Source organism: Lissotriton helveticus, chromosome 3_1, assembly GCF_964261635.1.
Source record: "Lissotriton helveticus chromosome 3_1, aLisHel1.1, whole genome shotgun sequence".
Taxonomy (NCBI): domain Eukaryota; kingdom Metazoa; phylum Chordata; class Amphibia; order Caudata; family Salamandridae; genus Lissotriton; species Lissotriton helveticus.
Window position 1 is genome coordinate 923,369,195 of NC_136061.1, and position 13,524 is coordinate 923,382,718.

General features: G+C 44.6%; 1 protein-coding gene across 2 annotated transcripts in view; it reads left to right on the top strand.

The window, feature by feature from the left end:
• Positions 1 to 13,524, top strand: part of NCMAP (non-compact myelin associated protein) — a 990,488-nt gene that overhangs the window by 87,918 nt on the left and 889,046 nt on the right. The window lies entirely within an intron of this gene.

Sequence of the window (13,524 nt, forward strand, 5' to 3'; positions counted from 1 at the left end):
ATTGGCGAAGAGTGATATAGAGTGCATTGGCATGGAATGTTGTGGCATAGAGTAGATTGGTGTAGAGTGCAGTGGCATAGAGTGCAATTATATATAGTGGAGTGTTTTGACATGGAGTGGTGCAAAGTAGAAAGGTGTAGATAGTAGTGGTGTATAGTGTAGTGGTGCAAAGTGTTGTAGAGTATAGTGGTGTAGAGTGGAGGGGTGCTGATTAGTGTAGTGGCACCCAGTACATTGTTTCGGAGTAGAATGGTGAGAAGTACAGTAGGGTGGCATAGAGTGGCTTGGCATAGAGTGCACTCACGTAGAGTGGATTGGTGTATCGTAGAGTGCAGTGTTGATGAGTAGAATGGCATAGAGTGTAGTGGCGTAGAGTGGTATAGAGTGCAGTAGCGAAGAGTGCTGTGGTGCTTAGAGTAGCGTTGGGTAGATTGCATTAGCAGAAAGTAGAGTGCTGTATAGTAGAGAGGTACGGAGTAGTACAGAGTGAAATGGTGTAGAGTGGAGTGGGGTAAAGTGTAGTATGCATGGTGTGGTAATGTACTGCATTACAGACCACACAGCTTCTATTGAACTGACCATTACATTTGCTAGGCATACAGTTTTACTGATAAACGTATGCAGTGAAAAAACGATAATGTGTGGAAATGTCATCACCCAATGCAATGATTTGATTGTCAGCACAGTTCATTTACAGACATCAACATTTTGTTGTGTGCTAGAAGGGGAGGGGGAATGAGCAGAGCAGGACAGGAGGGGTGGGAGCCTGCAAACACAAGCACTATTATGAAATACTGCAACAACAAAATAAAACATTGGCAAAGCCACTAGGTCTCACCTATGTAAGAGCTATTAGCGGTGCCAATGCATTTTAGTCATGTTGTACACCAGCGTGGCTGCTTTTCAGCATGACTAAAAGTTAGTGATGTAGAGGAGAGTTGTTTGGAGTGTTGTAGAGTAGAATAGCGAAGAGTGAAGTAGAGTGTTGTGGTAGAGAGTGAAATGTTATGGAGTGGCATAGTGTGGAGTCGCATAGAATAGAGTGGATTGGTGTAGAATACATTGGCATAGTGTTGCAGAGAATAGTGGCATAAAGTGCAGAGACATTGAGTGCAGTGGCATTGAATTTGGTGGCACACATCACAGAGTTATAGAATGCAGTGGTACAGTGCACCGAGGGAAATGAAGCAGAGTACAGTCGAGTGGCATAGAGTGCAGTGGCGTAGAGTGGTGCAGAGTTATGTGGCATAGAGTGCAGAAGCATAGAAGGAGTAGAGTTGAGTAGCATAGAGTGCACTGGTGTAGAGTAACATATAGTGGCATAGAGTGCAGTGGTGCAGTGTAGAATAGAGTGGTGTATAGTGAATTGGCTTAGAGTGCATGGTCATAGAGTTGAATGGTACAAGTAGAGTGTATTGGCATAGAGAATAGTGGTATAGAGTGCAGTGTTGCAGAGTGGTATCCAGTGGAGTTGTGCAGAGTAGATTGGTGTGGCCTAGACTGGAGTGGTGTACAGTGCAGTGGTGTAGAGTGGTGATGATTGCGTTTGTATAGAGTAGTGTGGTGCAGGGACGCGTGGAGTGGAGTGGAGTGGAGCATGTATTGAATGGTAGCATACTGCCATTACAGACCACACATTTTCAATTGAAATGGCTTACATTTGCACCGACATACAGTTTTAATTATATATTACTATAGAGTGCACAAACGGAAATGTGTGGTAATTGCATCACCTAGTGTAACTATTTGTTTTGATCTTATAAAAGTATTTGTTTCCAACATACTTCAGAAATAACAAAGAATGTGCTTCATTCATTTTTCTAATTCTGATATATTCTGAAATACTTACGCATTTCATTTAAATGTAGTCGTGTGCTAGAAAAAATCTCTTTCCTACCCCTTGTATCCAGAAAGATTGTCACATAAATCTTCTCACTTTGAAGTCCAAGAAAGAAAAAACGAGCTTGCTCCCTCAGAAGACAGCACCTGACATTTGTCTTTGAATGCACAGGAAACGTGGCAAGATAATAACAAGATTTAAAGGCCTGCTTAGAAAAAGGGAGTTTGTAGAAGAACACAGTAATCTACTTCAGGCAACAGGAGGGACAAACTTAACCTGGAGAGCCTAAAGCAAAAAAAGTCAGTTAATAGGAAGTCAGAAAATGTGAGTTACAATCCACAAAGCAAATGGTAATCAATGGGCAGAATTCATTCCTAGGTCCATATTCTGAAAGTCCCCAAGATGTATTTAGCAAACAGACAGCTGGTCTTTATGGTAGGCTGTGACCTAAAAAGTAGTTCCGAAAGCGCAGGGAGTGGGAGGACACTGGGCAAGGAAGCAGTACTTGGACCATGCTCCGGGGACGGACAAACACACAGAGGAAGTGAAGCCGGTATGTACTGACCAAACATCAGCAAGGGAATGAGAGCTATGATGAACCAAGGGTAAGCAATGGGTGGACTTCAAGCTCACTATAGGTAAACAAAAGGTCTTGCAAGCCACAGTGCTGTCTCAGGTGAGAATTAAATACACCCCTTTAGCATTTTCAAAAGGTGGAGAGCCCATAATATGCAAGAAATCTCCCAACTACATTTTGTTTTCCTGCAGTTCCAAGTGAAATGTCACCCTTATTTTACTGCAATTTGGTTTCCCCAGAAAAGGAAAATGTCGAGTCTTATGGGAAATAATGCACCGAAAAAGAAAAGAAAAACTTTTCATTCATCACCTAAAACATGCCCTTCTGTTGTCAAATAGAGCTTAAAGCTTACTTTTAAAAGTGCACCTAGCTCCTTCAGTGGAAGGCAGTTAGACAAGAGGGTGAGAAAAGGAATTTACTGAGCAATAGAGGATTCTTGTTCTATGATCTCAAAAAGACAGGTGGAATAAACCGGCACCGTAGTGAAAGCTCAGAAATGCAGTTTAAATATGATTGACAAGTTTTGTCCCTAAATCGGGAGATAATTTTCACTTTCAGAGGGTGGAAACATACAGGATCAAAACAAAATTGCCCTACAAAGAAAACCTTCAGCCACCAACCTGATGCTTTGGACACCATTCTAACTGTCTGGTTATTACTGGCTGAGGAAGGGTGATTGGATGTGAGAAGTGACGAGGAGAGGTGTTACCTGAACATGCAAGTGCCAGGAGGTGAAGGGAGTGGGCTGATAAAACAATTTTTGCCAAGGCTGCTTTTGCTTCACCGAGCCTCCAAAAAGAAATGGAAATGTTATTGAGTGCTTAATTTGTAAATCAGTGCCAGGGCTCTCGTCAGTAGGCTACTAAAGCTACCACTACCCATTGCCCCAGCCAGTTCTGCCAAAGACAGTACCAACACAACTACTAACCATCACGATTGACAAGTGTGACGTTTCAGACTATTCCAGGCCCCCAAAGCTATAAGAATGGCATGTGCTGCAGTTATTAGTCATTTTTAACGTATTGTGAATTAATAAACAACCGTTTTTGTGATGCTCTCTAATTCAGACAAACTTTGCCACCCTGTGGCAGACTGTCATAAGTCCCAGTTTTGACAATTAAGTGCTGGTGTCAAGCACTGGAAACCACCTGCACAAATTAAGCATTGATTGCAGAAGTCAACATATTGAGACCGGCAATAAAGCATAAATTAAACATCAGGCAGTGCTGCCTAACGCCGCACACAATTTTAATAATTGAAACAGGGTAAAAATCAAAAAGGAAGAAAGTAAAATTAAACTGCAAGCAAGCCACCTCCTCTTCAGTTCAGGGTCCCTAACGTCATGCTCTGACCACCATTTTATGATGGTTGGTCATTGCAGGGTGAAGGAAATTGATCTGGCATGGATGGGCGATCAGTGGACCACGTGACTGCAAGTGGCCAATTACCAGACGAGGGTCCACAAAACTACTCCAGTTTGTTTGAGCATGAGGCAAGGTGTTGAGAACGGGACAGATGGGAGGAGAGGGGAGTAGGCAGAGCTAAGGGCTAAGACTTGGTGAGACCAACACAGTGGATATAGGTAGGGTGGACTGTCGGTGGCTAAAAAGGAATTCACTTTAAGTGTGCATTTCTTGCTCCCCCTTTCACCTCCCCCCAACAAGCCTTGGCACTGAATGGCACTACTTTTATGGCAGATAGGCATATATACCAACAACCGAGTCAAGTGGGTGTCTTCTGATTTTGAAAGCCAAAATTGGCTTGATTTGAGCTCTTTTCCCTCCTCTTCAATGGAAGTTGATGGGAAAAAGCGTTCCTCCTGTTTATTTTACAAAATCTCCCTCCCTCCTCCACCCAGATATTGGCATATTTGCTTGTGCACATGCTTGTGCACATTGTGCATGAGCAAAATGCCAACATTCACAAAGAGTAGAGCCTGTGACGGAAGTGGATTTACCCATTGTCTCGTGCTGTATGCTGTGATGGACGGGGCAAGGTGTGAATGACAATTATACAGCCCAATATATGCTGCTGATCAAAAGTTCAAATATGTATTTATTTTAATAATAAACTTTGATTATTAGTAGTAGTGTGCAGTATCATTAATATAATCTTACCTCTGTATTTATTTTTGCATAGCACGCTTTCTTTTTCAGTTCTCTCATAATCTCGTTTAACATACAAATACGTGAATATTTTCACATTTAGATTGGTTACATAGATTCGGATTATATCCTGTGTGATTCAAAACGGTCTATTGTGGAGTGGGTCTATCAGTTTCCCTAGCATCTCTATGCACCTTTTAGAAAGGACTGTCGGTACCCATGGTGGCTAACCTCGCTTACATATTATACTTTTTCTTTGTGGGAAATATCTCTAATAAACTTGATGGATTTTGCGGACAGTGCCTCAATTATTACCTATAATCTTTATCCCAGAATTCCACCACCCAGAGAGAATTCCAAACCACGTGAAGGAAGTTTGCCCCAGGAGTTCTACGCCTCCTATTATATGCTGACTTTCTACCCTGGTAAATTCTGGCAAGATATATATATTTTTTTATCATTTTATTTTTTTTAAAGTGTATAATATGCTTTGTGCAGATAATGAAATTAGATTAGTGTGAAATGCTCATTTGTTGAGAAACATTAGATTTTTCACACAGTTTGATTCAGTCAAGGGTTCTGGGCGTTCTTACGGTCAGGTCACACCATAAGAATGCCCACCCCTGTCTTGTATCAATACTGCATATAGATCAGTGATTGGGTTTCTACCACCATCATGTAAATGATACTTGTCAATATTACTATCTCGGGTGGTGCTTCAGGGAACGTAGCCCAGATCTCTCCGGCTACATGCGCTAATCGTGCATAGTGTAAAATTTGACAGGGGCCTAGTCTGAAAGTTTGAATGTGCGAACCATTTGTTTAGGAATAAGTGTCGCACTGTTCACCCCTCCAGCCATCTGTCCATTAACATATAATTGATGATGGCTCTGATTGGCTTAATTGACCAATGGGGAATATCAAGATCTCAAGGGGGTATCACCCTCTCCCTAACTTTTCTCACCGATTTGAGTGAATTTGAGATATTTTGTGATATGTTGCTTCCCATCATAAAGGCCTCGGTAGGGCTTCAAGTGGGTGTGTCCCAGCGAATAAATGATTTGTTATTGGCAGTACCGAACCAGTCCACTATGTGTTGTAATTGTGCTGCCGCATGATATAGGAATCAGTCTGGGAAACCAAGCCCCCCATATGCCCATTGAAGTTTGTGTTGCCAATATAACTGGATTACTTTTCCCAGCCCAAACCCATTAACCCATCAATCTGTCAAGGCTGTGAAACAGGTTAGTTGGCAAAGAACATATAGAGGCATTGTGGGAGAAATGCCAATATTCACTAGTAAAATTCTTCCCATAATCTAAATTGTCATTGTAATCTAAAAGTCTACATAGCGTATTAGGCTTGTCCGTACTTACCCCATTTTATTGTTTTTTGATCCATCACCTCATTCATAACTTGTATTCCCAAATATTTTCAGTGACTAATCGCCCGAGTATGGGAGAGCACCAGGTTCTATACATTTCAAACCACTGAATTGGACAGAGCTTTAACTTGCTCTAATTGGTTTTCAATCCTGAAACCCTACCAACTTTGTTAAGTTCAAGTGAGAAAAGTTGGCACCATGCTTATGTTTAAAATATCTTTTTTTTAAATTTAAAGTAGACCAAAGTGTAATACACATAAAGCGACACAATATGTATGATTGGTTAGTTCAATTTGTATACTCCAGCGTGCCATGGCTGAGCACAGCTTACATCCTAAGGGGTCCACAGAAATTGCAAACAGCACATGAGACGTTAGACAACTTTGTCATGTCCACTCATCCAATACCCACCTGTCAGCATGCACCTTAATTGTGGGGTCTTCATAAAATGTCATGACCTGCATTAGAAATTTTGGCCCAAGTCCTAGATTTTCTATTATCAATAGAAACACTGCCATGAAACTGCATTAAAGGCCTCTTCCACAGCGAATACTGACAGGGTGTAGTTCTTTTTAGCTGCCATCAGTGAAAACATGACATTGCAGTCTTCTAATATTAGTCATGGTGCTTCCACCTGGAAAACAACTTAGCTGGCCTGTACGGATAATGTGATTATTCTATTCGCAAAGGCCTTACTCAGCACTGTCACTTCAGTGCCAACGCATTTATATTGGGCGATATGATGGCAACTGCTTTGGATCTCTGCCGCATTTAGGAATTAAGGTAATTCGTGCCTCCCTTAGAGTGGAGGGCAATTGCCCCACCTCATGTGCTTCTTCAAAACCCTATAATAAGTTGTAGCTTTTCTATGCATGTATATTATACACCTAAACAAAACAGTTGTCTGGTGAGACAGCTAAAGCTGTCTCAATGGCCAGACCTAACAAGCATTGGCATAGCCAATAGGTCTCACTTTTGGGACCTTATAAGTATTTAGTTATGCAAAACAATATCCTTAGTGCAACAACATCAACAGTTGCATGGCTAAACAGTTATAAGGTCCCCAAGGCGAGACCTATTGGCTAAGCTAACGCTTGTTAAGTCCCTGGTATTGATCCGCAAAGCGCTGCACAACTTGGGAGCTGGCTATTTGAGAGAGAGGATTCGTGATTACGTTCCTTCTAGAAATGTAGAGACACTCTCTGGCTGATGTTCCCAAAATATGCCAGACCAGAACTGATGGCAGGTCTTTTTCCTATCTTGGGCCAATCACCTACAACAAACTCCCTTTGGACCTTTAAACCACAATGAAACTCTCCTCTTTCAAGAAAGAATAAAAACATTGCTCTTCCAGCAAGCCTAACAGGACATTCATGGTTATTGCAGGCTGCCTGATTCAGCGCTACAACACACTTTTGAGTAGCTGTGTGCTATACAAATCTCGCTAACAGAACATGCAATTCCTCCTTCTATCAGTTCCCCTTTTGCTAGTGATTTAAGACTTAAAAAAAAGCCCTTAAAGAAATTAAAGTGTGATTTCCAAGCCGATCCTTTTCTTCTTTCTTGGTTGGATGTTTATATGTGCCCTTGATATTGCTTAGTTTTGCATTCAAAATGTTTCATTGAAAAGGCATTGGTTGTGCCAGAACAGCTTTCCACAGAGTAAACAAAACGTCTCTGAGCACCGGTTCAGACGTGGCGCTGCAGTTTTGCTTTCTGTTGAGGGATGAATTTTTACCTCAGCCCATGTTTTTGTTGGGCAGGCAGCGCGTGGCCTCGAGGGGAAGGGGGCGATCTAGAAGTGGAAACGCGGTCCCTGCGAGGCGCCTTTCAGTGAAGGATGAAGGAACGCAGCCCGGGGTTGATAAATCCGAATTTTCCCTCTTAGCTGCTAGCACGTACTGTATGGCCCCGGGCGGTGGTGGCCAAGGCTGGAATAGTTTAATTTGGAACGGCGGAGTGCTGCTCTGCTTCCGGAGCGTGTGGGAGGCGGCAAGCGCACGCACTGTTTTTGTGTCAGGGAAATAAAGCGCCCAGTCCACGCTGGAGTTAACTTCCTCTGGAATGTTATGGCTGTCACATTCTCTGTTCAGAAGCGGTGCTTTATATAGCTAGGACTGCCTTGGGCAGCATGGACTCTGACTAATGGTATTTCTCAAAAATTCTTTGTTGTAAATTGCTCTTGCCACCTATTCAGTTTGCTACACTTTTCTTGTTAAACCCCTGATCTGTGGCAGTGATTTATTTAAATTGCACTAGCCAAAGTGGCATATAAGATCATAGTTTGAGGAGGAAAGACGGTAAAAAGAGGCCAGGCAACAAACGGGGGCAGTGAGGAGGAAAAAGACCTGGCTGAGAGGAGGCTGATAGGCAGTAAGTGGCCAGGAGGGGGGGCGGGTTCTGTGTGTGTGGGAGGGGGCTGGGTTGTGTGTTGGGGCGTTGGTTGTGAGGAAAGGCAGGGCAGGGAAGGGGGTTGGTACAGAGGAGGAGGGCTGCGTGTCAGAGATTTCTGCGATGTGTGTAGTGTAAGAGTCTGATCACGGCTAACACTGAAATGAAGAGAGAGAAAGCAGAGAGCAAGGGGGTGGAGGAGCATGATTCACGCGCTGCCATGAAGCTGACGAGTAGGGAGGGGGTAGTGAGAGCAGAGAGCAAGGGGGTGGAGGAGCATGATTCACGTGCTGTTAGGCTTAATGACCCAAGAAAGGCAGATGGTGGCTGCGCACATGCACTCACGCGTAACTGCAAGCTTGAGGCCAGCAAAAGCGCGTGGTAGCACTTTAAAAACCCACTTAATAAATGTCTTGCAGGACAGCGCATGCGCTGGCTCAGGCGAGACCTAAAAAGGGTGAAATAGAGAAAATGGAGGTGGTGGAAGAGAATTAAAAAATGCACCAGCCTGCAGGTGATTTTCTAGAATCCTATGCCCGCTATCATTCAGCCAATAAATTGTATTGGGAACTAGCTTGTAATTTACCAGATGGCTTTGTTGCACTCAAAAGGCTTAACCAATTAATCCTAAAAATATATTACCTGTCTCCATACACAAAAGCAGCTTGGAAGACAGCCTTCTGAAAATATTACTTTTATATTTTGTGTTGAGATGAGCTTGCGTCCGTGTTCGTGATCTTCGTATCAACCTCCCAGCAACATGTACTTGTTCATTTTATCTACATTTGTCTCCCTCTGTCTAGACAGCAGATTCTGTACACATTTGATGTTCATAATTTACATTCTCTCAAATATTGACGTTCATATTCATGCTTGTGATTGCTGATAGAGTTGTGAGAGCGACTGTTTGACTTGTTGGACACAAATCAGATACATGCAGATGCAGGAAGTAATGGATATGAGTCGTTTGATTAAAGGTACAACACTGCATTGTATCATACATTGTTAAAAAAAATGTAGGGTACCTAATATTCCATATAAATTCTCACTCGCAGAACTTGCATTAGAGTCGAAAAAATGCCTTTTACTCCATTATTTACAATTAAAGCAGCAACAACTGAGTTTCCACGCAAGAGTAAGATAGAAGTACTTTTCTAGAAAGAGGACCTTCTTTACATCAGTTTCATTAAATCACTGAAATTCCTTTTCTCATTAATCATGTTTCATTCATATCGCAGCAATGCCCAAAACTACTTGATTTTTTATTCACACAGTCCTCTATTTGTGGTCTAAGCTTACATGTTGGTTACCTGAACCAGTCGCTATACGGAGACTTGTCGGCAGTTTTTTTCTTGATTTTGCTGTTGTATTTGTCTCAAAGCGAGTGCCCGAATCCTGTGCGGTTTATTTCGTCCCTCTTCATAGAATGCCGCAAGGTTGGCATTCGTTTCAAACCCCTTACTTTCCAAAAACCTTTATTCTGCTTGTTTCAACTTTAACCCTTTTTTGTTAAACTAGAAAATATATATTAAAGCAGTGGTACATGCGTGCTGCATAGCGTCTAGTGCGTCTATATCGCTATTATTTTAAAAATCCCTATCTGATATTTTGGTTCATATTTTATTTGTCTTATCCCCTGTTCTTAATGGGTCATCTTAAACGCCCCTTACCTGCACTATAAATCGGGTCCCCCACCGCTGTTTGGCGGGCCAGGTTCCTCGGGTGGGTTTGGTTCTGGGCGCCATATTGAAGTGGTGCACTTTGGATTCAGGGTACATCGTTGAGCGCTCTAGCGCTCTGGCTGAGGCGAGGGACGCCTACTTAAGGCAAGCAGAAGCGCGAGCGCCTTAGAAGGTACATGCGTGCTGCATAGCGTCTAGTGCGTCTATATCGCTATTATTTTAAAAATCCCTATCTGATATTTTGGTTCATATTTTATTTGTCTTATCCCCTGTTCTTAATGGGTCATCTTAAACGCCCCTTACCTGCACTATAAATCGGGTCCACCACCGCTGTTTGGCGGGCCAGGTTCCTCGGGTGGGTTTGGTTCTGGGCGCCATATTGAAGTGGTGCACTTTGGATTCAGGGTACATCGTTGAGCGCTCTAGCGCTCTGGCTGAGGCGAGGGACGCCTACTTAAAGCTCCCTCTACCGCGCAGCGGATCAGCGCAGCGGGCGCGCCTTCCATGCGCCAGAGTCCTGCCCGTCTGCGCCCGTCAGCGCGAAGGAAGTGCGGGGTGCGGCAGGACTCTATCCTTTACGCCTCACTACATGGCTACATCTATTACCAGGTATTACAGAGAAGACCTGCTGGCTATTCGAGCGTGTCTCCCTACCTGCTCCTTACCTTTAGTAGCACCGCTATGGGGCCCTTACCGCTGCACTTGTTGCAGCTGGCGACTGCCTTCCCCTTCCCGTATCCGCTCTTTAGAAATACCATCCCGGCAGAATCGCGTGCCTGGGGTGAGCGCCATTAGCATATGTAGCCTAAATGTCAGGTCTCTGGTTAAACATCATATGGAGATCTTTGACATCCTTACTAATGACTCCCCGGATGTGTTTTTTATGACCGAGACCTGGCTACAGGATGCAGATACTTCTATATTAAACTTAGCTTTTCCCTCTGACCATGCCGTGTTTACCCTTAATCGCGGCTCGAGAGGGGGTGGAATCGCTATGGCAGTAGAGCGCCGTTACCCCTGTGAATGGAAAGAGCTAAAGCTTCCGGGAAGTGAATGTGCCCGGTTTAAAATTTCTTTTACTCACTGCTACAGCTTTACAGGCCTTTTAATATATCGTCCTCCGGGCTGCGATGCTGCCTTTAGGGCCGCTCTCCCGGATGTTATTAGTTCAGAGGCTCTTGGCTGTGCGAATTTTAATGTGCTAGGTGACCTCAACTTGCACTTTGACTGCCCATCTCAGCCCTCTATTCGGAGCTGTCTGGCTGATTTAGAAGCCTTGCAGCTCTTACAGAGGGTTACTTTCCCCACCCATCTGGGCGGGCATATATTGGATCCGTTTTTTACTAATTCAGAAGAAATAAATATGTGCCCACCTATCCAGCTGATCTGGACTGACCATATGTTGGTGAAAGCAACTATTCCTATGTCTGAACCCTTCTTTATACTTCAGAATAAAACCACCCATATACGACAGTGGAATAAATTAAAGTTAGAAGATTTTTATCTTCTATTGGAGAAGGCACCCTTGCCTTCCTTCTCCGATGTCAACAGCGGCTACGAATCATTCTGTAACTGGATTGTCACTGCCCTTGACTCTTTAATCACCCTGGTCCGATCTAATGGTAGGACTAAAGTTCACAGCCCATGGTACGATGAGACCTTAGCGTCTCTTAAGAGAGAATGTAGGCAGGCAGAAAGACGGTGGAGGAAATCCTTTGACCCCGTGCTTAAAATCTGCTATTCAACGCAAACTAAGCTATACCATAGAGCGGTTTGCAGAGCCCGCGCCGCCTACTATGCTCAGGAGTTTCGGAATAGCCCCAACCCCTCCAAACTGATTTTTAAGGTCCTAAAGGACCTCATGACCACGAGGGCCACCGCAGCGGAAATATGCACAGATTCACACTGTGCAAGTCTGGCATCTTTCTTCATCGAAAAGGTGCAAGCAATTTATCGCACTTTCCCAACTTATTTGCAAAATTCAGACCCAGCTGGTTGCCCTATGAGGGATGATGTGGTCTTGGACCTGCTGGCCCCCCTCCGAGGAGGGGTTTGATTTATTAAGCCAGAAAATTAAATCTGGTTCCCCTGCGGATCCACTCAAACCTGTTCCGTTTAAGAACATGCAGGCGGCATGTCGTACACCAGTGCTAGCCCTCATCAACTTATCGCTGGTCTCAGGGATCGTGCCCACCAGGTGGAAGCAGGCGGTAGTTACACCCATCCTAAAAAAGGCTTCCCTAGATCCTGTTAAGCCTGAGAACTACCGCCCCATTTCACTGTTGCCGTGGGCCGCTAAAGTTACTGAGGCCCATGTGAATGGGATTTTGGCTGACCATCTTGCCAAAGCCAACATCTTGGACCCCACTCAAAATGGGTTTCGTGCGGGCCACAGCACGGAGACTGCCTTGCTGTTTATGGCTGAACATCTGCGCTCCGTGCTGGATACTGGTCGAACAGCGGCACTCCTATTATTAGACCTGAGTGCCGCGTTCGACACGGTGTCACACGAGATCCTTTTGCGGCGGCTAGAGGAAGCAGGTGTTAGAGGGTCCGCCTTGTGTTGGTTCCGGTCCTTCCTCTCTGATAGATCATTCCAGGTTGCTATTCCACTCTGCAAATCTACCTTTTACCCGCTGACACTGGGGGTCCCACAGGGATCATCCCTGAGTCCCACTTTATTTAACTAGTACGTTAGACCGCTGGCTGCGGTAGTCAAGTGTTGGGGCCTGACAATGGTCTCGTACGCGGATGACACGCAGCTGGCGGTCACGTTGAGTGGGGACTCAGATGTGGAGGCCCTCAGGTTCTGCGAGGGTCTACGTGCGGTGGCCAATTGGATGAATTTGAACTGTCTCCAATTGAACACTATGAAGACAGAGGTCATGGTTGTGGGAAAGAAGGTAGGATGGTGGAATGATAACTGGTGGCCTTCCGAATTGGGAATGATCCCTTCTCCTGCAATGGAGATAAGAAATCTTGGGGTCTGGCTGGACCCCACTCTCAGTTTCACCTGCTATACCAAGAGGGTGGCAGCCTCTTGCTATGGCATTATTAGGGGCCTTAGACCTATATTTAAATTTTTCGATGCCCCCACCAGACAGTTAGTGGTTCAGGCCTCAGTACTATCTAGGATAGACTATGCCAGTGCGCTGCTGGCAGGAATCAACCAGGCTGAACTTACGCGGCTGCAGCGAGTGCAGAACGCAGCAGCCAGAGTGGTGGTGGGTTTGCCCAGGCGATGTTCGGTTTCGAGAACACTCCAAGTGCTCCACTGGCTGCCTGTTGGTCAGAGGATCGAGTTCAAGGTGCTTTGCCTGGCTTTTAAAATCTTAAAAGGCATGGCCCCCTTAATCCTGACGAACCTCTTGACCCCTTACGTCCCCTCCCGATCCTTGCGATCGATGGGTCAGAACTTGTCGGTTGTCCCACGTTTCAGGTTGAGTAGGACAGGTGGCCGCTCCTTTCGAGTAGTGGACGCAAAGTTGTGGAACTCCCTTCCCGCTGAGACTCGGGCTCTGGATGATCTACTCCAGTTCAGACGG